The sequence below is a fragment of the Chiloscyllium punctatum genome, chromosome 43, assembly GCF_047496795.1.
Source record: "Chiloscyllium punctatum isolate Juve2018m chromosome 43, sChiPun1.3, whole genome shotgun sequence".
Lineage (NCBI taxonomy): Eukaryota > Metazoa > Chordata > Chondrichthyes > Orectolobiformes > Hemiscylliidae > Chiloscyllium > Chiloscyllium punctatum.
Genome location: NC_092781.1, coordinates 2,604,901 through 2,632,143, shown reverse-complemented (window position 1 = coordinate 2,632,143; position 27,243 = coordinate 2,604,901).

Genomic DNA, 27,243 nt, shown 5'->3' with positions numbered 1-27,243 from the left:
AGTGATGTCGTCATGAGAGTTCAGAGTATAGAACAGGACGTTCTGGTGGTCTTAAAAATCATAAAGGTAGAAAAACTCTGAGGAGCTCATTAGGTGTATCCGAGGGGGCTGTGGCAGCTGGGAAAGAAATTGTGGTATCGCTATCAGGGATATTTATATCATCGATCATCACGGTGAGATTCTGGAAGTCTGGAGGGCGACTAACGTTATTCAAGAACTTTAAGGGCTGCAAGGAGATGCCAGGAAACTACAGACCAGTGAGACAGACCTCAGAGGTAGGCACGTTGGAGGTGGAGATTCTGAGAGACACGAACTACGTGCATTTAGTTCTAAAACAACATCCATTTTGAAAGATAAGGCCTGTGAAAATGGCCTTGGGCATGGGAAATCTGCTTGTGTTTTGGTCAAGAAATACACGGACGTCAGCAAGGCCTTCGACGTGTTTTCACATGGTACACTGCGTAACATTGTTAGAACACACATGATCAAATGAAAGAAAAACTTGCTTGATGATCAGTGATAAAGTTGGTGTGAGAGGGTTAATGTTCTGACTTGAAGCTTGTGATCTGTGATGTGCCATGAGGTTAATTTTTGGGTCCATTGTTGTGCATCATTAATTTGAACAATTTAGATGACAATATAGGAATCCTTGTTAATACGTTTGTGGCTGACACTGAAATGGGTACAACGATGGACTGTGAAAAATGTTTATGTAATAACACAACGGGATCTTGATCGGCTGGGCCAGGGAGCTGAGGAACAGCCGATGGAGATTAATTTGTGTAAGCGCGAGGGGTTCCATTTTGGAAGGCCACACCAGGGCAGGACATAATCAGTCATTGGTCTGACCCTGGCCAGACTTATCAGACAAAGAAACTATTTGTGCAGGTATACAGTTTCATGAAAGTGCCTTCACAGGTAGGAAGGAATTTGGCTCGTTTGCCTTCATTGTTCAGAGCACTGTGAATACGATTTCAAACATCATGTTGTGGCTGGACAGGACATTGGTCAGGCCATCGTAAATCTGTTGCTGAACATCAGGAAACACTCATCCGGTTCATTTTGTTCTTTAGGGAAGAACATCTGACTTTCTTACCTGGTGTGGTCTACATGTGAAACCAGACCCACAGCTACGTGGTTGATTCTGAGCAGCCTCCGTGCATTTTGCAGTGAGTAATGCATGTTGGACTAGACCATGAGAGCCTTACTGCATGTAGAAATAAACAAACGTGCAAGTTTCTATCTTCTGTTCACCCTGTAATCACGTGTGTTTGGTGACTATATCGCACTTATCTCAATGTCGCAAGTCCATATATCTTCTTCCAGATACTTTATCCATTCAAAGACCAGACCATTATAATGGATTATTTCAACATGATTTCCAGTCACGAACCGATTCTTGGATTTGCAGTTCTATTTTCTACTCTGTTCCTCCCTATTCTTCCTGTTCCTTTCTGCTTGTCTTTAGCCTCATTCCCATGTTGCTCTGATACCCCACCTTTTCTCTTTGGATTGCAGCTCCCCCTTTGTAGGAGACATCCTTCGCTATATGCAACTCCTATAATTTCACAAATTATAGCACCTCCTCCATTCCCTTCCGTGCAAAATTCTGTATTCTTGTTTAAAATTCCTGTCGCCTAGCCCTCGTCTAAACATGTACCTCGCACAATGCCCTAGAACGGACAGTATCCCTTCAACCAATTGGAAAACCTCCCATTATTGCTCTAGATTCCAGTGGCTGGACATGTCCAACTGTGGTCTAAAATAGTTCAGATACTTCCAGAACTCCCTATCTGTGCCAGTTCTTCAATATAGCAACTGCTATATTCCAATAATCTCATCCAGCCCTGAACATTGTTCCCATTCTCTGTACCTTCTCGAGTTGTGAGGGCACATGAACACCAGTAGTCTCCAAAATGGTCCTTAAGTCTTTACTCACACCAGTCACCATAAGATTCTTACCTTTTTAACATCCAAAAATGTAAAAAACCTCCAACGTTCCCTGCCTGTCATTTTGGCTTTTTTTCAAGTCTTCATATCTCTGTAACCAATTAATTAAAAGCTCTATGAACCATACAGAGCTCTCACTGGAGTAACCACTTAGAACAAAACACCTCACCACCTCCCTCATCCCTTTGCTGTCTTCGGTGCCTGAAACTCTCCCTACGCCTCCGGCAGGTCCTACAGCTCTCCCTATCTCTCCAGACAACTTGTTTCTTCCCTGATAGCATACTCAATCCTTCGATCCTCCATTCTAGTGTCTTGCAGGCACGACTGCGATCCTGTGAGGGATCAGTGTGGAAAGGGACGTATTATATCTAGCTGAGGCAGATAACGAGAGAGTTAGCAGGACAGAGCTGGAGAATAGAAATGAGCAAAGATGATCGAGGCCTACTGGGACTTAAAGGTGGAGAAAAAGCAGTGAGCGAACGTTCAAAATCAGTATCGAGTCACAGACGGAGTGATCATGTTAGAGAGCAACTTGGAGCAGGAACTTGAGGACATCACAGAAAAAAAACTTGAAGTTAATTGCACTATAATACACTGTCATTGACGACTTCAATTTCGCAATTTCTCCTCTTGTTTTCCTGAATGAAAGGCTGAACTCAGAAATATCAGGAACAAGTGAAAGTCTGAGCTCACATAGAAATCTCAGGAAGCTGCAGGTGGATAATAAGTTAATCTTCAATGAATTTCATTGATTATGACTTTATTCTAAGTTATTAGTTAAGACTAAATGCGTTTCACTTTGAGATATGACAGCGCAGGTTGATCCATGTTAAATAATGCTAGATATAAAGTATTAATAAGCGATGTAAAGGGAATGATGAAGAGTGGAAATATTGGTTTAAAATTACGTTAGAGGTCAAGAAAGATAGGATTTCTCCAACGACACAATTAATTTGAATGAAGACACAGAACAATAAGTGTGCAGTTACACTGTAATATACCGTTTGTAGGCCACCAACTAGTGCAAAGGCTGGAGAGAATAAAACTGCAGGGAAATTTGAGAGTGATTGCATCTGCATAGAATAGTCGTATTGAGAAAATGAAATCATCCAGGGGTAATGATAATGGAAAAACACAGCAGGTCAGGCAGTATCCAAGGAGCAAGAGAATTAACGTTTCATGCATAAGCCCTTCATCCAGGAAGTTGGTGGTAGAAGGGCCCTGGAAAATACATAGGAGGTGATCGGGCTGGAGCTTTGTGGAAAGTAGCTGGGAAGGCGATAGGTCGATGCAGTGGAAGGTAATGGTGACAGTGTTGAGTGTGTGTTGCTGGAAAAACACAGCAGGTCAGGCAGCATCCGAGGAGTAGGACAATCGATGTTTCGGGCTGGAGCACTTCATCAGGACTGAAACTCTCAACTCTGATCTTCAGAATCTGCAGACCTTACTGTCTCCTAGATAATAGTGATAGGTCGAAGAGTGTGTGCGGGAGGGGATATGAGGAAACTGGTGAAATCGACGATGTTGCCATGTGATTGTAAGATCCCAAGGCAGAACATGAGGACCAAATCCTAGCCACCCAGCTAGAGGGAGGAAGATGGAGGGAAGGGAGATGGACAGACAGACAGTTCAACATGTTAGGAATGAGTTGGAAGTTTGGGTCTGTGATAAGATTCGGGTAGTGAAGATCAGGAAACTTGTGAAATTGATGCTGATGCCGAGTGGTTTGCGGGTCCAAGGAGGAAGTTGTGGTGTTCTTCCTATAATCACTGGGTGGCTCGGATTTGGTCCACATATTTTGCTTTGGGACCTTATAATAGCATGGCAATAACGTTGACTTCACCAGGTTCGTCATATCCCCTCCTGCACCCCATCCCAAACCTCCAACTCAGCACTGCTGTCTTGATCTGTCCGGCGTATCCATGTTCCTTCCCAACTATCCTCTCTACCATCCTTTTTGACCATAATGCATAACAGGTGGAAACTCGGTTACTGGAAAGATAACACAAAACGATGAGGAAGAACTTTATGGAAGGGGCGACAAAAAGTTCCACTGTTTCATCCTCTATATATAAAACACAAAAGTAATTCAATCATTCACTCGTTCAATGAATAAAATGGATTGTGTCAATGTGTGTATAATTAGACTGATTGTTATGAATTCGAGAGGAAAGTTAACTGGACTTTTTTTGGGGCGGAGAAAGACTTTCATTTAAAATTCCCCACACGTCCGTTTCGGGACCCACATTTATATTGGCTTGTATGAACGATCTTCTTCTGGTATGCAGGGACCCAGTTGAAAGTTGACAGTTGAAACCAACCTTAAAGAAATTGTAGACAATGCAATATTATAGAACGCCAAAAAAGATTGACGATTTGGTAAAATGATCAATGAGGTAGTAGATGAAGTTTCACACAGAGAAGCAAGAGACCGCGCCATTTGCTGGCAAGAATATTAAAAGACATTACAAAATAGTGTGTATAAACTGAAGAAGTACAGGAACACAAGACTAAAGGTTGTATGTGCACTGATCATTGAAGTTGGTAGGACATAACGCTCAAGTAAAACATGCACTACTCCTGTTTTTTTTAACAATGATATATAGTACAAGGACGGGGACTTGATGTTGTACTTTTATCAGACACATGTTAGACATCATCTGGAGTATCGTATGCATCTCTCTTTGTCAAATGATTGGACGATCGGTGATCACATAAAGGATGAAGGAGTGATTCACAAAAATGGTTCTGGGATAAGTATGAAAAGTTATGAATACAGATTGCAAAAGATGAAAATGTTCTCATTGGACAAAAGGTGGTTCAGAGGAGATACGATGGAATTTTTCAAATTCATAACAATCCTGAATAGAATACATCGGAGAAGTCTGCAACCAATTATAAAAGGGATAAGATCGAGAGGAAACAGATTTTAAGTGATATACGAAAGAAGACACAGTGAATTTACTGAGAACATTTTCATTTCGTGGGTACATATGACGTGTTTGGATATGCTCAAGACGCATGTTTAATAGAAACATTCAAGAGGGAATTGGATGATTATTTTGTCTAAAATTAACGTATCAGGATTTGAGAGGAAGAAGGAGATCATTGCTTAGCCATGAGTTCAGTTGAAGAACCATGATCGGCCAAGAAACATCCTCCTGTGCCGTCAGACCTCTGTGTGGCTCATTGTGATGTCATGAGAGTCCTCCAAACACAGTAATATCCTGTCTCTCTACCCTCATTGATCCCATATCATCCATTTGGATTACGACATCGTCCATCAGCTAATTCAAGGTAAAAACAATGACTGCAGATGCTGAAAATCAAATACTGGATTAGTGGTGCTGGAAGAGCACAGCAGTTCAGGCAGCATCCAACGAGCAGCGAAATCAACGTTTCGGGCAAAAGCCCTTCATCAGGAATAAAGGCAGTGAGCCTGCAGCATGGAGAGATAAGCTAGAGGAGGGTGGGGGTGGGGAGAGAGTAGCATAGAGTACAATGGGTGAGTGGGGGAGGAGATGAAGGTGATAGGTTAAGGAGGAGAGGGTGGAGTGGATAGGTGGAAAAGAGGATAGGCAGGTCGGACAAGTCAAGGAGTCAGTCAGCTAATTCAGCCCACCTCACATCAGCAATTCATACAAGCCATGTAAAACTTCTTTGAAATGAATCTCGCACAGTAACTACGATCCTCCTTCTTTGTATAATACTTCTCAAGTCTTTAAAGATCTCCCTTTCTCTGTAACTCCTCGATCCATAGAAACTTCCAAATCATTGCCATTTCCTCCGGTCCACACAGGCATCAATGTCACTCACTCTCTCCTGTCCTGACAAATGACATTATCTCCATAACCTCCTGCAGCCACTACAGACATTATATGGCCAATATTCTCCAGCAGCGAAAAATCCACTCATCTCTTTAACTTCCTCAGACCCTAGAATTTGTCCCATTGTGCAACCTACTCCAACTTGTGATCGTTTGTATAAATTCTTCTAGTTCCTGTATTGCTCCCCTTGGTGAAACAACCTTCTGCACCGACACAGCTCACTATCTCTGTAATCTCCGCATCCTAAATCCCTCCCTATCTGTGATAGCACGTCCAGTCCTCCTGATCTCTGTAATCACCACCAGATGTCAAAACTGTCCATGTATCTCTCACCTTCATTGCACCCTTCAAATCTATAAGTCTCTCAAACCTCTGCCAGTTACTACAACTCCACCTCCTCAAAATACTTCAAATGAATTCACGTCCTTTACTCTCAAGCCTTCTGTTAATCTCCTGTAGAATTAATATAATTTTATTTGTTTTCTGCAAGCTCTGGACCTCATACTCCCGAAGCTAAATTGTCTTTTGCACTCCCTAACCTCTTCCATAAACTCGATCCAACTGTACTTCTCTTGCCTTCTCCCACAGCAGGAAGTAGGTTTCCAGACAGGAGAGCTGCTTAGATTTGGAGGATGTTCTAAATGTAGGGATATTTGCAGAAACTGGACTGTTTACAGAGGGAGGATGGGTTAAAGAATATGTGTGATGTCACAGAGACTGGCAATTGTCACCAGGGAGAAGATAATCTGCTTGTTCCCTGCCTGGCTGTCGATTTAAAGAAATATATGCTTTTCAGTTGAAAATGCATAGGCCTATTATCGAGTCTACGACAGGTCTGTTCTGATTGAGGGAATTAGGACTGGAAGAGGTGCCCGCAGCCTATCCTGAACAGGTTGGGAGAGTCTGTGAATTTCATAATCGGATTTGGGAGCTCAGTTTTAGAATGGATGCGAGTATCTGTAAATAACTAATATCCTGAGTCTTGTTCAGTATTTACCTATTCTGTGTTTGTGTCTCAATGCGATTCTGAAATGAAACTGTTAGATCAGAAATGACACCCACAGACAATAAATGTAAAGGAATATTCTTGACGAGGGGCAAAGTGAACACAGCAGCCGATTAGAATCAGTTCTCACTTCCTGAAATGTTAGAATTGAGAAATATTTGTGACAGAACCGACTTCATTTCTACTGCTGGGAATTGTATCTGCATTATTCACTATGATCTACGATGTAGGGCAGTTCAGTTCACATGTCACAGTGTGACGTCCATCTATCAGCTTTTTGTGTCTGATAAAACTCTCATATCTATCTGGTGAAGATTGATGGTCAGAACACACTGGGCGAGGATTTTATCCCAGCTTCGTCTACCGGACGGGGACATTGTGTTAACCACTTCAAGGATGTGAATCTCCTTCACAATTACACTCCCTAACATTTTAACTTTAATATGTCACACGACAACGCCTGGAAACTGCTTCCTAGTTTTGGCACAGACAATAATTTGAATCTTATTATAGTTTGGTCAGGTTTCATTTTGGTCGTGTGCCATGGATAGAATATCGCTGCAAAATTAAATTAATTTATTAAAGATACTAACACAAGTCTGTCTCATAATCTACCTTCCGTGGCCCTAAATTCCTCCTTTAATCTGACAGTCACCAGATTGTTTTTCATTCAAACACGTCTCTAAAAACTGTCCACTGCCTGGAATTCGCAGCATAGACTGGCCTCACTGTTGCAGCGGCCATCTTTAAGATGTCATTATACTGTTGTCTTCTCCATCCAAAACTGCCCTGTACATGGCAGAGGGCATAAGACTAGTTCCACACTTTGTGGACAAGCCCCTGGGTTTCTGCTAGGTGGTCTGGTGCTGGAGAGGGACATTATCTTGCTCAAGGAATGGCAGGGGAGGCGATGACAACAGACTCTGCCAGCATCGTGCAAGGTTGACCTAAGGGTCAGTGAGGTGCCAGGCTTCCTGGTCAATGCCCTGCAGTGTGGACTGTGGTCAGTGACCTTCTCCACTGCAACAGATTAAGTGCCACCATCGACAATTTGCGAACTCGCATTCACTCTATTTCTATTACTGCACCCGCCTCCAACCAAGACTCATGTTCTCCCATTCCCACTGCATGCAGCACTTTCTCTCGTTATGTCTCTAACCTATTTGCTGTCCCTGCCCCTAAGTCTGCCTGATGCCTGTGCTCGGAGAAAGTGAGGACTGCAGATGCTGGTGATCAGAGTCGAAAACTGTGGTGCTGAAAATGCACAGCTGGTCAGTCAGCTTCTGAGGAGCCGGAGAGTTGACGTTTCAACGAGAGGTTCATCATGAGAAATGTGGTGGAAGTCCAAGCGGCTCAAAGATAAATGGATGGGAGATGGGGCTCGGGTGAAGATAGTTGGAAAGGAAAATTTAGATAGATGTGGGGGTCATGGTGTAAAGTTGGAAAGTAGTTCAACCGATGTGGGAATGAACATGGATAGGTTGGACAGGTCAAGAGGGTGATGCTAACTTGGACGTTTTGATCCGGGATTGAAAGTTAGGGATTTTCGACTCCCCGCTTCCTCTTCTGCGTCACACTTAGCCCTTAAACATTGCCATTTATCTTCCCCACTATCAGCGCTCTCCAGGCACTTTCACATTCTGGAACAGAAAAATAAACTCGCTCCTCATATCTGCTAGAACCTTTCCCCCTTTTACTTGTGGCCCTCCACGTAGTTTGATATCTGTACCCTCATTAAAAGGGTAAATGGTTATCAGGGAGCTCCATAACCATTGATGTCCAATTTAAAGCAAATGACGTTTGTCCAATTTCTTCTCAGGGCTCACATTCTGCAAACCAGACAACATCCTTGTAAACGTTTTTCAAATCGTCTCCAACACCTCGGAGATTGTTTTACTGATCTGGTAATTTTCCTGTCCACAATATTACAAATATGGCCGAAATAAAGTTTTATGCAGCTGCAACACGACATGCCAATTTTTACACTTTGTGTTCTGATGGGTGTACGAAGTTATGCGATAGGCCTTCTTAACCACCCAATCCACCTGTATTGCCTATTTCAAGGAACTGTGGATCTGCTCGCCGAGCTACATTGTGTTCTTCCATTTACTGCATACCTCTCTCCTGTAGCTGACCTTTGAAATGCATTATCTCGCATTTGCTCAGATTATCTGACATCTGTCTTTTTTCCACCCAGGTCTCCAGCCGACATATATCCTGCTGTATTCTCTGGCAATCATTTTTATGATCCGCAGCACAGCGACACTATTCACAGATATCCAGTCACAAATACCCCTTCAAAACGCCTCTCTACGTTGATGAAACAGTTTTCTTTTCCCCCTGACTGACTAAATGCTGATCCCATTTGCCAATACCTTCTGTCTGCGCCTGCCGAAAGGAACCACATCAAGGGCCTTGCTAAGTCCTTCCCGCCAACATCCAGCCCCATGGCCTCATCAATCACCTTCGTCTCTTTCTTAAAACATTAAATCAAGTTTGTAAGACACGACCTTGCCAAACACAAGGCCGTGGTTCTTTCCGCTCATATGTCTACATGTTTTGCAAAATGAGAGTCAGTCCTATCACAAAGACTCTCGGACCACCCACGTAAGTCTCAGGAGCTGAAATTTCTTGGGTTATCTCTGTTGCCCTTCATCAACAAACAAGCAACATTAGCTGTGTTTCAGTTCTCTCGAACATCTCCTGCGACTGAAGAGACAGAAAAGCGTTTGCACGGGGCCCCAGCAATTTACACTCGCCTTTTCGTCAGTATTCTTGGGGATTTACTCATCATATCCCAGAGACGTGTCTACCTTCATGCTTTTCAAACCATCTCCTAATTTTTTTAACATCGAAATGTTCTGGAATATCAACATGTCCTTCTCTTGACTCAGTATCAAAGCATCCTTCGGCTTTGTGACTATCGATGCAAAGCAGTCCTTAAGGACTTAACCCACCTCCTCCAGCTCGACGCATTAATACCATCCTCTGTCATTGAATGGATCTACTCTTTCCCTGATTACCCTATTAAAACTGATAAACCGGTTTGGGATTTTCCTGAATTATGTTTGCTGAAGACATTTTATTGTGCCTTTTAGCTCACCGAACTACTTGTTTACATTTTTCCAGTTTTTATTTTAAGATTTTTTTGCGGCCTCCTACCTACTGTCTTCATTTTCCAAACTCTTAGATGTGCTTGCTTTTTCTTTTTGACTGAGCTCACAATTGCTTTTGTCATCAAACGTTCGCAAATTTGCCATTCTTACCAACCTGTCTCGAATGCTAGATTTCATAGTCCTTAATGCAACAACATCAAAAAGTGTCTGAATGGTTTCTCAGACAATTCTCCCAGATTCTCCCAGTAGTAGACTCACCGACGGTCAGGGCTTTTAACTGGTCAGTGAAAAAATGCTATGGATGAAAACAGAATGGTGTAGGACAGATATTTTTCAGATTGAATCCACTGGTCGGTGCAACATCGAGGGCCGATGAGGCAGTGCTAAGCTCTAGCATTCTATCACTATAGCCCACTTGTGGAGGACCCTTTTACCATCAATTGAAATTTAAAATATACAAACCTTTTACATCTACATGTGATTTCTATTGTTTGCTTCTTATGTTCCATATTAAGCTGATTCTTTGTTCTCTGTGTTGGAAAGAAATCTGCTGAAGATTACTTCCTGTTTCTTGCCAGCATCATCTCACTCACACAGTTTCCTTTCCTATTTCATTTTCGATTTCACCGCTCCACATTCCACACACCCCTCAGCTTTCTGTTGCATTGATCACCCACTGCCTGACGTAAGCTTTGCTGTTCTCTCTCTGTGTATTACTAGACATACAGTGAGCTCTGCATTTGGCAGCCAGACTATTTTTCCTTTGTGAGAACACATGTTCTCGGAGCCACTTTAATTTCCTCTCATAATGCCTGTCACTGCACTGATTCTGATTTATCTCTTCGTCCTGTTCACTTGAATAAAATCACTTCTTGCCTTAATAAAATTAGACAGAACCATACTAAGACTCCGTCTGTTAGTCCAGCGTTGTCCTCACCAGATTTGCATTTGAATCAAGTTAATTAGATCACTATTCCCTTAATATTGTCTTTTACTTTCCAGATGGCAGTGGTAATAAGCGTGGAAAGTGGCGCATGCACTGGGGAGTCAGCAGTTGAGTTACACACTGCTGAACTCCTGGTTCATGAAGTTTAGATAAGAGTGGTGATGGAAAAGCACAGTAGGTCAGTCAGCATCCGATGAGCACGAAAATCAACGTTTTGGGCAAAAGCCCTTCATGAGGATTCCTGATGAAGGGCTTTTTCCCGAAACGTGGATTGTGCTGCTCCTGGGATGCTGCCTGATCTGCTGTGCTTTTCCAGCGCCACGTTTATCTCAACTCTGGCTCCCAGCATCTGAAGTCCTCTCTTTTACCTCCTGGGACTTGAAGACAATGTCATTTATATGGTGATGCCAGAGTAATTTTTGACCATGATAGCACCCAGGATGCTGATTGACACCATGTTCAGATATGAGTGATGGCAATGTTTCCACACTGTAATGTAATCTAATCTAATACAATTGAAAATCAAAGTATAATGAGTTGATTCTTTAATGTCCTCTTTGTGAAATACTTCTTGTGGCTTGAACGTTACTTCTTTGGTTTTGAGACAAAACCTCGATATTTCCAAAACATGTTTCATTTAACATGTACTGTTCCAGGAATGGTATAATCGGTGAACATTCCCAGGTCTGACCTCATGATGGAGACGGGGTCATTGCAACAGTTGTAAATTGTTGAGCCGAGGACACTCTCTGTTCTGCAGAAGGGCTGCAGAACTCTTCTGCCTTGAGGTTCATTGTAATTAATCTCACTGCCCCTTTGGAATTTCGCTTTTTTTCACGAAGCTTGCAATGGGGTCAGGAGTTGAGTGAGCTTGATGGGACACTCACTGAACGTTAGTGAGCAAGTACTTGCTGATCGATCACATTATTGTTAACATCTTCCTTCACATTTAAATGGTACACATCCACCGATGGGTCAATGACTCGCTGCAATGCAAGTGACCTGTTTTTTGTCTACAGGACATATTTAGGCAATTTATCACATTGTTGGTAATTGTTAGTGTTGTTTCTGGAACAGCTTGGCTAGGACGGGAAAATCTCAGGACTTAAATCACAGTTTCCAGTATTTCCAGGCATTGCTTAACCCTGTGTGGCATGAAGCAAATTGACCGAAGATTGGACTGTGAGATGCTGGGGCCCATTCAAGGAGACTGAAATGGATCATCTGCTCAGCCCTTCTGTCTGAAGATTGTTGCGAATATAGATTTTTTTTCCTGATGTGCTGCTGTCCCCCATAATTGCAGATTTCATTTTTGGAGAGCAGCCTCGTCCTTCAATGTTTTTTCATTGAATCCGATAATTTACAAATAAATTAAATGGCAGAAATAGATCTGAACCTTCGATGGTGGGATCACGGAGCTTTGTCCATCACTTGCTGCCTACAGTATTCAGCATTGAAGACATTCTGTTTGGTTGGTGAAGACAACAGCTTCCCCAGGTTGTCCCTTCATGTCTAGGTCTGCCTACTGCTGCTACTCACATGTCCTTCTGCTCATTGAACAAAGGCGAATCCCTGGATTAATGCTACCGATGGAGTAGGAGGTACGTCGGGTCATGAGATTACAGTCTGAATGATTTGCAGACTATGACTTTGTTGCTGCCCGTGGCCCACTGCCCCTCATGGACACCTCGTCGAATGTTGCCCGATCTATTTGAAGTCTGTCCCATTCACCACACAGGTTGCTACATAAAATGTTGGGAAGGGTCGAACAGATGTAAAGATGCCCATTACTCCCACAAAGATTGTGCATTGCACATCAAATGGAGAAGTGTATCTGCAGCTGCCAGATTGATGACGATGCGGTCAATTATATGTTTCCATTTATTGGTTTCCTCATAACCTGTGAGAGAGGAGGCGAGCAGCCACAGAATCAAGCATTAATGCTGGGCACTATATTGACTGTTCTCAATGATCTGCCCCCCTCTGCCTGGCTGTGTCTTGTCAGTCGGACAGAACTTACCAGAGAGGATGTTATGCTGCTTGATACATAGCCCTGCTCAACGAATCCTGTTTTACTTTTACTGTCTGCATTTTGCTTGATTAGTCTCTGTGAAATATATGGCAGTATACCTTTGCATACTATTCAATGAAGAGTTAATATCACTTTATTTCTTAAAAATATAACACAAACCAAACAACATTGTCTTTCAGTTAAAAACTATTGAAATGAACATTAATTAAACTACCAGAGTACAAACCGAAACATTGCACAATTCAGTGACTGTAGGAAACAGCTGATTCATGTTCAGGTCAGTGAACGCACCATCTTGTAGTCAGCAAAACTGTTGAAAATGTCTTTGTAAAATGGTGGAATTGAGACACGGTACTCCTCTGCCGCACCACTGTCTCTAACACACTTGCCATCTCCAAAATCTAACCGGAGAGCTTCCGAACTGGAACTGGACAGTTATTCACGTGTTTGTCACAACAGATAAGTTGGAGACATACCTGAACATCAGGAAATATGTGTGGGCTGGACTCGCCGAAGGACTAGCATAGGGCTGTGTGTTGGTCTAAACACAGTACAACATTTGTAAAATCCCATCTGACAGCAAACATGTCCTGCAAGTTTATCTCTTCTGTTATGCCACTTGAACTTTAATTCTGCACATTGAACCCGATCCTGAATGAATGTGTTATGAATGTGATGGATATCTGCAGCATTTGGTAATTACATTGTCTCCTTCATAAAACATATCTTGTGTATGTCAGTTTCACAACATCAGAATTGAAGCAGAATTGTGGAACTCTACTGTTGTCAGCATGGTCCTACCCCAAACTCGTTGTGTGCGACTAAGTAGTATCATTTGTAGAATTGTTCTGATAATTAACAGCAAAGTCTCTTTCCACAAGATCCCTAATTTGAATTGTTCAATAGACACCAATGTCACTCATTTACTCGGTTAACGTTCATGACTCAATATGATGAAAAAAGTGCACAAATGAGAGTAAAGGGTTTTGAAATAAGTCAAGTTACCACACCCAAGGACTAATTAGTGTTAAGTGTTTTCTGTATTGAAAAATAAATCTGCTGAAGGTTGCTTTTTGTTGCTTGCGATCATCATTGAACTCACGCTGATTGTTTTCTCTTTTTTTGTGGATTTCACCCCTCCACATTTCTCACACCACTCAGCTTTCTGTTGCATTGCGTTCCCACTGTCTGACATAAGCTTTTCAGTTCTCTCTCTGTGCTTATGGACACCCGGTGAGCTCTGTGTTCAGCCGCACGACCATTTTTACTTTGTGAGAACAGACCTTCTGTGAACAAATTTAATCCCTTCTCAGAATGTCTGCCCCTGCTCTGATTCTGATTGATCTTCTCGTTCTTGTTTCCTTTTCCCTTGAATGAAATCCCATTTCAGCTTGATGAAATTAGGCAGGTCTATGCTAAGACTCCATTTCTTGTTCTACATTTGTCTGTTACAATCTTTATGTTAGAATCGAATTAAATTGATCACTATTCCCGAAATACTGTCCATTATCTTCCAGATGGCAGTGGTAATGAGCGTGGAACAGGCTGCCTAACGAATGCCATGGCACTCACACCTGTTGCTGAGTGACGGGAGTGGAGGGAGGGAGTGATTGTGGATGGGTACCATTCAAGTCGGCTGCATCGTCATTAATCGTTCAAACTCTTTGAGTACTGTTGGAGCTGAACTCATTCAGACAAGTGGAGATTATTCCATCATATTCCTGACTTGAACGTCGGAGATAATGTACAGAGTTTAGCACGACAGGAGAAAAGTTACGAGGTGCAGGATTCATATCTTCTGATCTGATGTTCTTACCATCGCAGTTGTTTCATCTTGGATAAACCTGCGAATTCTGGTGTCAATGGAATAAGAAATGGCAAAATCTTTGGGTGGTGAAAGGCAAAGATGAGATGTTTTATGGTGGTCATTGTCTAATAATTGGGTGGCACAAATTTTACTTGTCACTTGTTAGCCCAAGCCTGACTGTTGTCCAAGACTTGCTGCATTTGACTGATCTTGTGATATGAGGAATTGAAAACATAAACTCATGAGAAAACGTATGTTTATCTGAATGGCTGAAGGAACGAGCTTGCAGATAGCTGTTTTTGCAAAGTGCCTGCTGCCTTTTGTCTCCTGGATGGCAGTGGGTTTGGAAGATGTTGGTGCAGTGAATCTTGTAGTGAGTGCGCACTGCTACCACTGAGGGAATTTCTGTTCGTGAAAGCAAGAGCAAGTAAATCTGCTGCTTTTGTCCTGGGTTATTCCTGAGTTGCAATCTATCAAAGGCTTTGGAAAGTCACCAGCTGAATGACTCACTGCCGAACTCCTGGCTACTGATCTACTCTTGAAGACAGTGTCATTTATATGACGATGCCAGGGTAATTTGTGATCATGATAGGACACCGGATACTGATTGATACTACGTTCAGATATCAGTTTTGGTAATGTTTTTGAAAATCAAAGATGAAGTATTTGATTCTTTATTGTATTATTTATTTAAAGCTTTTTGTGGCTTGGGAATTACTGGATATTTGCCTGAAAAAAATCTGGATAGTTCCCAAGTCTTATTGCATTGAATACAGCCTATTCCAGGAATGGTATAATCCGTAAACATTCCCAAGTCGAACTTTAAGATGGAGAGATGGTCATAGTTGAAGATGCTTGAGCCTCAGACACTATTACCCGCGAAAGAGCTGCAGAATACTTCTGGGTTTCGACATACCCACATTGAAAACAATCAGCTTTGTTGCTGGTGAGTATTCCAACCCAGAGAGTACTTCCGCTCGATTCTGATGATCTACAATTTAACTCAGCCTCCTAAAATTTTACTCAGGTACCATTTAACGACTGTAAATTGGTGCTTGATGTTCAGAGTTATTAGTCTCATTGAAATTTACCTATTTTGAACTTAGATTACAATGGTGTCAGGATTTGAGTGAGCTTGGTGGGACACGAACTGAACGTCAATGAATAGGTTATTGCTGATCGATCACATGATTATTTCCAACTTCCTTCACATTTACACTGATGTCTCAGTGACTCGCTAAATGCAAGTGCCGTGTTTGATTTGTTCTGTACAGGAAATACTTAGGCAAGTTATCACATGTTTGGTACATATCGGTGTTCTTGCTTGATTGGAACAGCGTGATTGGAAATATGGCGCGCTCTTGACTTGAATCACTGTTTCCAGTGTTTCGAGACATTTCTTATGGTGTGTGGAGTGAATCAATTTGACTGAAAATTGGGGTTTATGATTCTGGGGCCATTGAAGAAGTCTGAAATGGATCATCTGCTCAGCGTTTCTGGCTGAAGATTATTACAAATGCAGCGTCTTTACTTTTTCGCTGGTGTGCTGCACTCCCCCAAAACTGCGGATTTCGCTTTTGGAGAGCAGCCACCAACTTCAATGTTCTCTTTCATTGTATCCCATCTTTTATTACTAACTATGGCATGACCGCAGAGATCGATCTGATGATTGATGGAAGGATCACTGCAGGATCATCAAGATGATAATTAACTGACACAGACATGCTGGTGGACAGTTTAATAACTGAGTTGGGTAATGACTTAATTCAGAATACAGTGTAGAAGTCTGTGGAATATACAATGGAGGAACGGAATGAACGACACCTTGTCGGGTGCAATCAAAAGACCAAGGTGTCAGTCACAGACGGCACAGGGAAGGCTCCTTGGTTGACTGGAACAAAAGTAAAAAGCACTTTGGACCCGGCAAAGTCATCCTTCTTAACGCCTCGGGGTCGGTAAAGAATTGGGAGGCCTGTCCTACAGGTCTCCTTTAAACCGTTCCTCTTCGTGCCTCTGCACTGGTTGACGATATAACGGGTAGAAAGAAAACGGTTGGGGTTGGTTCAGAGCAGCCATCTCAGCTCCAGAATAGATCTGCAGCAGTTTCCTGGGGGAGGTGTTTTTGGGTGAGCCTGTCGATCAGAAGTGGAAAGCTTAGGCATCGTACTTCTACGGGATGACAGTGTTGTTCTCTCATTAGACATAGTCGACTGGTGGTAGTTTAACTGGACAGTCATCAAACCTCAAATAAGGAAGAGGTTGAGTAGGAAAGTCGTTTACAGTCACCTCAGTCAGTATGGAAATTTAAATAACACTGTTGGCATTAATCTGCATTGCAAACTAGCTATCCAACTGATTGAGCTAACCGAGTTACGCACTTCGCTCCTTAGTGTAGAACTTTGAATATTAATCTATTATGATATGTTGCAACATGGTTTTGAAACAAGTGGAACTTGACGCAATCTTCCTCGCTCATATAGAGGGACATTTTCATTGAGCCCTTTCACTTAATAAGAACTAGTTCTTGTGTGTGGTAACTCATCATCTCAAAACCACTTGCTGTGATTTGTACATTGTTTTCATCATGTTGAGTCACGAAAGTAAACTGAATAGATGGGTGGATTTTCTGCTGATTGAAAAATCGAAAAGTACGGACTATCCAAGGATGTCTGTCCTTCTGTAAAGATACTTTGCTGTTAAGATTAGATTAGATTCCCAAATGTGCGGAATCAGGCCCTCGGCAAAAGCACGATTATCTCCTCCAGACTTCACTCCCGCTTATTTCTGTAACTTTGGCCAAAATATGCACTTTTCCAAAATTCTGTCATCACCACTTTCCGTGTTCCATACTTCTGTCAGTAAAATGCTCTTCATTCAATTCCATTTTGTATTTCCTCCAGTCCGTTCAAACCTCCCTATCTCTGTAATCTACTTCAGCAACTGCAACAATTACCTATCCATTTAATCTTCACCAGCACCTAAACCCATCCCTATCCCTCAAACATTGTCCAGCACCTACACGCTCTCCCTGCCTCTGTAACCTTCTCCAGCACCCACACCCAATCCCTAACCCTGTAACATTCTCAGGCAACTCCAGGCAATCCCTATCCCTATAAAATTTTCCAATAATTACACACCCTCTCCCCCTTTCGAGGTAACATTCTCCAGCACCTACATCCCACAATCTAATGGAATATTCTATCGCACATGCACCCCTTCCAACGCTGTATCATTCTCCAGTATCTACACTACTCCCTATCCTTGTAATATTTTCCAGTACCAACACCACTCTCTGTCCCTGTAGCATTCTCCATCACCGACATCCCCCCTTAAGCATCTAAAATGCCGCAATACCGAATCCATTTCTTATACCTCGAACATTCTCCAGCACATTCAACCCTCGCTACCCCTTTAACATCCTCCTGCACTCACTCTCAGTACCTGATACTTCCCTTGCTCCTGCATTTTGACCTCCGTATGTCACATTCTTCAGCACTTATGTATGTAACATTCTCCAACCCGTTCAGAACTCCGCATCTCTACCACACTCTCCAATATCTACACCCAAACCCGTCACTGTAATCTTCTGCAGCCGGTGCGCCAACTCACTATTCCTTGAACATTCTCCAGTATCTGTAACCTAATCCCTATCTTTGTAAACTTCTCGAGCAACAACACACGCTCTCTATCCCTGTAGCATTCTCTAACACCTTCACCCACTCCATAATTCTGTAAGATTCTCAAGCACCCACAATGATCACCTGTCCCTATACCGTGCTGTAGCACCGAATGCTACTCACGACCACTGCAAAATTCTCTGACACCGATACCCACTAGCAATCCTTGGACCATTCTCAAGCACCATCACCAACTCCTTACTCCTGGAACAATCGTAAGCCCTCGCATCCGACCCCGATCTTTGCAACCTTCTCATCCACCTGCACTCTTCCATATTCCTGTTACGTTATCTAACACTTACATCACTCCATATTCCTCCAACGTCTCCAGCACCGAAACAGACGCCCTCGTCCTGTCACATTGTGTCACATTCACACACGTCTATCTGTCCAAACTTTTCCAGCAACGACACTCACTCCCTATTCCTGTAACATTCCGAAGAACCATTTCCCCACTCCCTATCCCTGTAATGTTCTCCAGCACCTGTGCTAACACTACATCCATGTCATATTCTCCAGCACGGATAGTCACAGCATATTGGTATTATTCTGTTCAGCGTCGACGCACCCCGGATTCTACACATAATCATTCTCTGGCATCTACACCGCTCCCTACCCTTGAAACATTCTCCAGCACCCACACCCACTCGCTATCCTTGGAACCTTCTCCAACCACGACACCCTCCCTTTTCCAGTCACATTCTCTAGAGCCTGCAACTCTCCAATTCCCTGTAACATTCTGCAGCAACGACACCCTTCCCCATTTCTTGAACTTCCCCAGGACTTCCACCACGCCCTATCCATGTGACATCTCCAGGCCCTATAAGGATGCACAATTCCTCGTTTCTTTTTCACACCCTCACCCATTTCTTCTCCCAAAAACATTCTGCAACAGCAACAAACGTCCCTATCCCTCGTGCAGTCTCCAGAAATAACCCTAGCACTATCTCTGTAACATTATCCAGGACGTACACACGCTCCCTATTCCTGCAATACAGGGAAACTGATTCCACACTACCCGTGTAACTTTGTCAGACACCTAATCACATGCCAGATCCCTGTTACGTTTCCTAGAAACTACAAATCTCCCTATCGCTGTACCAACACACACCCCTTGTCCATTTTACATTGTCCAGCATCTCTGCAACTTCCTATCCATGTAACATTCTCCGGCACCTCCACCCCTTGATATCCTTGTAACATTCTCCAGCCCCGTGATATCACCTTATCCCGGTCACTTACTTCAAAACCTGTACACATCCCCAACGGCACCATTCAATATTATTGTTCGCTCTCCAACCGTCCCACTTACTATTGGCATAACATTGTCTGGCACCTTCACTTACTCCCTGTCACTGTGACATTCTCTGGCATCTACACTTCCCCATACCTGGAATATTCACCAGCACCTACAGTATTCCGTGTACATTTAACATCTCCAAACTCTACACTCACTCTGCATTTCTATAAAACTCTGGCGCAACTACACCTCCCTCTATCCGTGTAACAACGCCCAGCCCCTGTACCACTCCATGGAAAATTCTCCAACAGCGACTCTACTACCTATTGCTGTAGCATTATCCAATGCCTACGCCCAATGCCGATTCCGATAACTTTCGCCAGCCCCTACACTAATCCCTATCCCTGTTACATTCTCCAGCACCAACACCCAATCCGTGGCCATGTTACATTCTCCTACACTGACACTCCTCCATTTCAATGTAACGTTGTTGAGCACCTACGTCCATTCCTTATCACTGCAACATTCTCCCGCACGAACGCCAACTCCTCTCCATGTCACAATATCCAGCACCTCCATACTTCACTATCCCTGATACATTTTCCAACACCTACACCCACTCCTTGTCCCTGAAACATTCTTAAGTGCCGACACCCGCTCTCCGCCCATGTCACTTTCCTCAACACCTGCACCTAATCTCTACTCCAGAAACATTCTCGAGTACTAATACCCGCTCTCTGTTCATGTCGCACTCTCCAGCACCTGAATCCCTCCCTATCCTATAACATTTTTCAGCACCTATAACCACTCTTAATTCCTGACCCTTCTCCAGCACCTGAAACCATTGCCTATCTCTGTAACGTTCTCAAGCACCCACAGTCACTCCCTGTACCTGTCACATTGTGAAGCACCTGCACCAACTCACTACCATAACCATATTCTCCAGCACGCACACCCACTCGCTCGACCTGTAACACTCTCTCGGAATTATAATCAATCCCTCTTCGGGCAGCATGCTCCAGCGACGACACGAGTCCCGATCCCTGGAACATTCTGAAAAATCTACACCCACTCCATAGCCCTGTTGTCTTCTGTAGCACCCAAACAATGACTCTCCCTGTCAGTTTCTCCAACATTTCCACCGCTGTAACCTTCTCCGGAGCGTATTCCCCACGCAATCCTTGCAACATTCTCCAGCCGCTACACTTCCTCGAAATCCTGCGACATTCTCCAGCACCTAATCCCACCACATCCCTGAAACATTCACCGTTACCTACCCCCTCCATTTTCCTGTAACATTCTTCAGCAGCGGCACACCACCCAACATCTGTAATATTCTCCTGCACCTAAAACTACTCCAAAATCCCTGAAACATTCAGCAGCAATAATGTTCCTTCATAACACTTTAAAATTCTCCATCAACTGCAACCATTGCCTTTCCCCGTAACATCCTCCAGCACGTCCATGCAGCCCTTTCCCTATAACATTCTCCATGGCCTAGAACATTTGCTATCCCTGTAACATCTCGAACACTGCAACAAATCCCTATCCCAATAACTTGTCCAATACCTTGAAACAGTCCCTGCAGCATTTTTCAGCAGAAACCCTCACTCCCAATCCGTGTAACCTTGTCCAGTAAGTACAGCCCAACATTTCCCTGTCACATTCTCCAGCACCGAATTCTGTTCATGTCCCTGTAACAGTTTCCATCACTACTTTCACTCCCTATCCATCCCACGTTCTCCAGTCCCTGCAAATCTCTGTATTACTTAAACATTATCCAACATCCACACCCATACCCTATTCAAGTATCCTTCCCCTTCACCTGGGCCCATCGTCTATCCCTGCAACATCCTCTGGCAAACATGCTCACTCTCTCTCCTTGCACAATTCTCCAGCACCTAAACACACGCCCTATCCATGTGATTTGCACCAGCATGGACACATCTCCCATTCCCTGTGACTTTCTCCAGCCCCGACAATTACTGACTCTCCGTGACATTTTCCAACAACTGAAAATCCATCCTCAAAGTGTAACTTTCTCCAGTCCCTATAGCCCTCGCTATTCTGTAAGCTTCTCCAACAACTATTCCCCCACAACGTGCTGTGACCTTCTCCAGCCTCTATCGCCCACACTACACCTGAAACATTCTGCGGCACCTACACCCAATGCCTGTCTCGAGATATTCTCCAGCCCCTTCACATCCGCCCTATTCTACGAACTCTCCAGCACCTACACCCTCACAATCTATGTGAGCTTCTCCAGCTCTGTCAACCCTCGCTCGCCCTGGAACATTGTCAAGCAAATGCACCCACTCCTTATTTCTAAATTTACTAGCCCCGACATGAACTCCATATTCATTTAACAATCTTCAGCCCTGGCACATACTCCCTCTTGGGAATTCACAATCACGCTCACGTTTTCGTACTCCTGTAACATTCTCCAGCCCCTAGGCACACTCTCAATCACAATAACAATCTCCAGCATCTACACGCACTCGCTGTCCCTGAAAGATTTTCCAGAACCTACTCGCATCCCTATCCCATTAACATTCTCCAGCAAGAACACCCCTCCTTATTGCTGTTTACGTCGCCAGCACATACACACCTCACTATCCCGGTTATGTTTTCCAGCTCCTGCCCAACTCTGTATTCCTGTAAAATTCTCCAGCATCAAAAACGCTCCCTTGCTCGATGACATCCTCCACCACCTGCACCCTTCTCTGTCCCTGTAAAATTCTTACAAGCCTAAACCCGTCCCCATCCCTGTGACATTCTCCAGGGCCCAAATCCCTCCCAATCCACTTACCATTTCGAGCCGGACCCCTCACACACTCACTATCCCTGCCACACTCTGCAGCACCGACACACGTCCGTATTACTTTCATATTCTCCAGCACCTAGGCACCGCCCTTGTCATGTAACAGTCCCCAGCACCGACACCCCCTCTCTGTTCCCATAACATTCTCCAGCACTATACCTCTTCCTATCCCGGTAACCATCACCAGTACGTACATCCGCTGCTTATTCCTGTCAGCCTGTCCAACCCGACATATCTCATCCTCTATCCGTGATGCTTCTCTGACACCTGCGCAGCGCTCTATGCCAAAAACATTCTCCAGCACTTCCACTCACTCCCTATCGTTGTAACCTCCTGCAGACATGACAATTCTCTCTCTTCTGGTCAGACTCTCCAGCTTCTGAGCCTCTCCCAGTCGTTGGAACATTCTGCAGCACCAACTACCGTCCCTATCCCTCAAATGTTCTCCAGCAACAACTCACCTCACTATACGTGTAAAGTTGTCAAGCACCAAGAGCCATTCGCAATCCCTGTCTCGTTGTCCGCACCTACATATCTGCCTATCGCTGTATTGTTCCCCAGAACGTGCACACATTGCCCATCCTTCTCCATTTTCTGGCACCTACACCAATCGCTATCCATGTAACAGTGTCGAGCACCTCAATCTCTCGATATCCGTTTATCATTCACCAACACCTGCACCGTTCTCTGTCCCTCTAACATTCTCCAGCACCTCCAGCTGTTACTATCCCTGTAACCTCTCCAGCCCCGCCACCTCACCTTGTCTGGTAACGTTCTGAGACTCCTAAACCCTCCACGATCCCTCATAACTTCTCCAGCACCTGTACCACACATTTTTCCTGTAACATCTCCAAACTGTACAACAAATTCCTATTGATGTACATTCTCCAGCTCCTTCACTCGTCCCCTGTCAATGTGTCATTGTTCACCATCTACACCCCGTCTATAGCTATAACATTCACCAGCATCTTTGCCACACTGTATCCATTTAACATCACTGAACCCTACACTCACTCCAAATTACTGCGAAATTTTGCCACACCTAAGCTCTCCCTATTCATGCAACATTGTGCAGCACTTAAACCAGACCGTATCTTTGTACTGTTCTCCATCACCTACACTGTTGCTTATCGCTGTAATGTTCACCACACGCACCCACTCCATCTTCCTGTAACATTTTCTAGCAGGTCCGTGCACTCCATTTTCCTGGAACATTCTACTGCATCTACCCACACTCCTGATCATTGGAACATTCTCCAGCGCCTACAGCCACTTCCTATTCCTGCAATTCGTTCCAACCCCGACATACCCCATCCTCTGTCCATGATCATTCTCTCGCATGTGCAACGCTCCCTTTCTCTGAAACATTCTCTAGCACGTACACCCTCTCCCAATCCTTGTAACATTCCCCAGCTACGACAGCCTTCCTCTGTATGTCACATTCTCCAGCACCTGCACTTCTCCCTCTCACTGTGACATTCTACAGTACCTCCATCCCGCCCCATTCCTGTAACCTTCTCAAGCACTTCACCTAACCCTCTCCCTGCAACATTCTCCAACACCTGATCCCTCCCTTTTCATGGGACACTTCCCGCCTCTCCAGCGACCCACTATCCCTGTTAATTTGTAACGCACGTTCGCCCACTGCCTCTCCCTTTATCATTCTGCTGCACCAACAAGCGTCCCACTGCCTCTAACATTCGACAGCAACACCGCCCATTCTGAAATATTAGCTATACCCTGTAACTTCTGGAATAAACTCCAATCTTACCCATGGGAGATAACCTGAACTTCTGCTTAATGTATGGGCAAGCACCACCAGGCCGATAGAGAAACATTATTTGTTTGCCGACATGTGTGTCCCTGTATCTCTTTCACCCGCTTGCCATTGTAACATGAATTCAACAAGTTGCTTTGCTTATCCGTTTCATTTTTTTCTGTGTTTTCCCTATAGTACAGTTAAAGGATGCTGACAAATCTCAACATTCCGACACTCTTCCTGTTCCTGTTGGTGCTGCTCACAATCTCCATTTCACATGCGGCTGGACTGGATAACAGTGCCTTGGCTCCCATTATCGTTGATTCGGTGTCAGTGAAACAGATCTTTCCTGACCAGCTCTGTAAGCTGGAGGCTGTGCTCAATGTTAGGTCAAATCGGAGCCTGGTTGCCTGGAGCAGTCTGATAATAAATGGAGAGGACACGGCAGGTATCGGGAGTGCTCTGTAGCTGTAGGAAGTAAGTCTCACTTACGAACCAGGGCTCCCATTATTTCGTGAGGAACAGACTTACAGGGAAACTCCAGATTTACTGGGGTCACATCACGAAGAGTGAAATCGATAGCATCCGCTGACCACGAAATAAAGGAGAGTGTGAAATACATCAGAGTGAGGTTTTGAAAGAATGCTCAAATTCCACACACAGGCAATGTTACTGTTTGCTGAATCATATCACTCACCACTCAGTTTCCCTTTGTCTCCCTCTGTCCCCATCGCTTTTATCCCACTTCCAGTCGGCCTGCAATCTTTTTTTCTCTATATCTCTTTCTTCTGTTCCCTTGCTTTTTATTTGCTCTACACATTGTGCTAATGCCCCAATCTTTTTTCTGGTTAACAAATCTTTCGGGATTCTCTCTACCTGCAGCTTCCGCGGACTGTTCCTGAAGCTCTGATTCTCTCTCTCTCTCTCTCTCTCTCCCTGTCTCTATCTATTTCTAACAATCACGTATGGCATAGGGCGTCAGTCAAAGGACGTTAAATAATGTTACAGTGAGTTATCAAGAAAGCTAGTGGTATTCTGTGATTCATTGCGGGAGGATTTGTAAAAAAGTAAGTAACAATGTTCTGCTCTCTGTCACATTACCCTGATTCTCTCTTTAAACCTCTCACTGATCCCAGAATTTACTGTGATAGGGATAAAAAGTGAAGCAACGTTGAGCTTTCCATCCATGAATTTGTAAGGGGAATTGTCGACTTTCACGATGTCTCTAATATGATGGCAATTCTTCCAAGTAACTCATCCCAAAATGGTCCCGCTGACACTGCACAGAGAAGGTTTCAGCCAAAGCCTGTCCCTTTACTTTAACCCTTTCAGTTTCCACAAGGCACCTGGGCACTGGGTGACTGATTATGGGAGAGAACATTTCACTTTACTGGTGGCATTACCTGCTTCCCAGTGTGGAAATCCCAAATTAGACGAAGATTTGAAATCCAGCAATTCAACGTGTCATATTATAACCTCCAATGTGAACGCTTTCCGAAACTACCCAGGCGGACGTTACCTCACTGTCTTCCTGAACAGTGGCAGTCATTGCCCAGGAAGTAAATTGCCGAACCCAGCTCAGGTCAATGGGAACGACACTGCCGCTCAGCTTTTTGAAACTCTGCTGAATAAGAGAACACCGCACAATAATCAGCCAGTGGGCTGTATTATTCTCTCCACCACCTACAACCCATGTCTAGATCACTGTTTCAGTAACACGGGGTATTGTGAGATCATGTCTGTCTTGCAAAGTTCCCCATTTCAAGACATATGGACTGAACCAGACATTCACAAGTATGTTGCCGTCAGTAAAACATTTGTACATGATGCAGATGTGAGGTGACACCAGGAAATCTGTTTGCAGTGGAAAATACTGGGTTCCAACATGAGGTGTGATATACAGGCTCTACTCAGTTGTACAGAATGCTCTGTACTGGAATACTGCATCATCCAAGTACCAAGGATTCAATAAATATATGATGGCATCTGCGAATTTCCCAAACAGTGGGTCATGCCTATTCAAATACATCTACCACATTTGAAATCAGAAGAAAAATCAGAATTTAACAATGATATTCTTTCTGCTTCTAATTCAATTAATAAGACAAAATGTCATTGGAGAAAAATAGTCAATTATCAACTCAATAATTTCAAGAATCCCTTACAGTCAAAATCAATCCCATTCACAAAATATTTTACCATCCATCAACACTTCTGCAAATGCAAACCAGCATTGGTCCCATGTTCACCTTATCATTGTTATTCCACCCCTGCTGTTCACTGTATGCAGAGATGCTTGACAACAATGGGAAGCGTATACAATAACCTTCAAACGTAATGCTGGAGACGTGTGTGAAATAATGGCACTAAGGCCTATGGCCACCTCCAAGTCACCTTTTGTAAATACATGAATTATCCTTGACTTCAATACTGCCTGATACAGAGACAGCTATCAGAGTTTCAGATGTTCTGACAGTCCCCCTTATTATGTGTCAGGCAGAGCTCCCTGATTGATTAACCTTCCTGATGGCTTTGCCTGATTTCCAGTCTGAATCAGGGAACTCATATTCAATGAGGTCCAGCTCGCTGATCTGGTCACAACCACTGCAGTATGTCCCTGGAAATAAAGCACACATGTAAAAGAAACAGTTCCATACCTCGGGAAAAGGAAGGGATAAGTCCATACTGGGGAGAGAAAGGGAGCTCCATGTTAAGTGTGGCCCAACAGTGGAAAAAATATTGAATGGGAAGGAGACAAATAAATAATGAGGAAGACAGGTTTAGGTGTCGAAATAAAGCATTCCATTTGTGAAATTGTTTAAGCGTTTGGGTACAGAGCATGTCTTCAGGTTCCCCGATCTTGATTTGTAATCCTCTTTAAGTCCTCTGCAGTTTCTATATCATTTCCAAATTTTCTCTGTGAAATGCTGTGCTGTTGAAATTGGTTGAAAAGCAGAGAAATCATTTCTCTGCACCCTTGCATTCAGTGAAATGGATTGCATGCCTAATAACACATACTTCTTCCTGCTTCTTAAAAAAAACCCAGACACATAAGTAGAAAG